Source organism: Microchirus variegatus (assembly GCF_963457635.1).
Source record: "Microchirus variegatus genome assembly, chromosome: 11".
Classification (NCBI taxonomy): Eukaryota; Metazoa; Chordata; class Actinopteri; order Pleuronectiformes; family Soleidae; genus Microchirus; species Microchirus variegatus.
This window is the reverse complement of record NC_139812.1, coordinates 29393485-29395984: the sequence shown is the minus strand read 5'-3', so window position 1 is coordinate 29395984 and position 2500 is coordinate 29393485.

Below are 2500 nucleotides of genomic sequence, written 5' to 3'. Positions count from 1 at the left end.
CTCTCTCCTCAACTCCTCTCTCCTTACCTCCTCTCTTCTCTCTCCTCACCTCCTCTCTCCTCAACTCCTCTCTCCTTACCTCCTCTCTCCTCTCTCCTCACCTCCTCTCTCCTCAACTCCTCTCTCCTTACCTCCTCTCCTCCTCCTCTCCTCCTCTCCTCCTCCTCTCCTCCTCTCCTCTCCTCCCCTCACCTCCTCTCTCCTCACCTCCTCTCTCCTCAACTCCTCTCTCCTTACCTCCTCTCCTCCTCCTCTCCTCCTCTCCTCCTCCTCTCCTCCTCTCCTCTCCTCCCCTCACCTCCTCTCTCCTCACCTCCTCTCTCCTCAACTCCTCTCTCCTTACCTCCTCTCCTCCTCCTCTCCTCCTCTCCTCCTCCTCTCCTCCTCTCCTCTCCTCCCCTCACCTCCTCTCCTCACCTTCTCTCTCCTCACCTCCTCTCTCCTCAACTCCTCTCTCCTTACCTCCTCTCCTCCTCCTCTCCTCCTCTCCTCCTCCTCTCCTCCTCTCCTCTCCTCCCCTCACCTCCTCTCCTCACCTTCTCTCTCCTCACCTCCTCTCTCCTCAACTCCTCTCTCCTTACCTCCTCTCCTCCTCCTCTCCTCCTCTCCTCCTCCTCTCCTCCCCTCACCTCCTCCCCTCACCTCCTCTCCTCACCTCCTCTCTCCTCACCTCCTCTCTCCTAACCTCCTCTGTCGTCTGTTTTCTCTCTCAGCACTTACTGCCCACACACTCTTATTCATCACTCACACACACACACACACACTCACACTCACACTCACTCACACACACACTCACAGTCACACACACACACACACACACTCACTCACTCACTCACACACACACTCACACACACACACTCACACACACACACTCACTCACACGCACACACACACAGTTACACACACACACACACACACACTCACACACACACACCCACTCACACTCACACACACACACACACTGACACACACACACACACTCAGACACACTCACACTCACACACAGTCACACACACACACTCACACACTAACACACACACACACACACACACACACACACACACACACACACACACACACACACACACACACTCACACACACACAGACACACACACACTCTCACACACACACACTCACACACACACACACACACACACACACACACACACACACACACACTCACACACACACACACACACACACACACACACACACACACACACACACACACACCTGTGTGGGTGCTGATGATAGTTAGCTGTTGCTAGGCGACGACGTAGCTCTAAGTTTACAGAGTGATGAACAAACATGTTTCCAGTGAGGACTCAGATGTTTAAAGGGACACTTCAGTGTTTGACACACAGCAGAGCGCCCCCTGCTGCTGAGGAGCTGTCATGGCTGAGGTGAATCAGCTCAAGAGAAACAGAAATGAGGAAAAACAGATTTGATGTCACTGTTCTGCTGAGTTGACCTTTGACCTTTTGCACACATGACATTTTAACATGGTGTCTGCTGTCTCTGTGCTAATCTGTGACACACACACACACACACACACACACACACACACACACACAAACACAAACACACACACACTCAGCAGCTGAATGTCCTTCAGATCCTGAATGCAGCATTTGTCCTGGTGTGTGAGTTCTTGTTCTTGGTCTTGGTTGGTCCTGGTCCTGATCCTGGTCCTGGTCCTGGTCCTGGTCCTGGTCCTGGTCCTGGTCGTGGTCTTGGTCTTGGTTGGTCCTGGTCCTGACCCTGGTCCTGGTCGTGGTCTTGGTCTTGGTCCTGGTCCTGGTCCTGGTCCTGGTCTTGGTCTTGGTCTTGGTCCTGGTCCTGGTCTTGGTCCTGGTCCTGGTCTTGGTCTTGGTCTTGGTCCTGGTCCTGGTCTTGGTCTTGGTCTTGGTCCTGGTCCTGGTCTTGGTCCTGGTCCTGGTCTTGGTCTTGGTCTTGGTCCTGGTCCTGGTCTTGGTCTTGGTCTTGGTCTTGGTCCTGGTCCTGGTCCTGGTCTTGGTCCTGGTCTTGGTGAATGTTTAACTGTTTTTATATAAAACTTCATCAGAATCTGTTTTTCCTCTTTTTTCTTTGATGATTCTCTCTCTCTCTCTCTCTCTCTCTCTCTCTCTCTCTCTCTCTCTCTCTCTCTCTCTCTCTCTCTCTCTCAGACTCCGCCCATCGCGCTCTGTCGGGAGGAAGGAGCGCTTCATATGGTTCTCACTGCAGCTCCGAGGGGCGGAGACTGAGGTAGGACTGGCTGCTGATTTCAATCAAGACTATTACTGTCATTACATTACTATATACACATATATATATACACATATATATATGTATATATACATATATATATGTGTATATATATATATATATAACAAATGTATTTATTAATTATTACCTTTCTTTTCTGAGGGCAAATAAAGGGTTATATTTATATAAATATGATTTGCATTATCGCGTCGGCTCTGTCCGGTGTTGTAATCGAGCGCTCCCTGCGCTGCT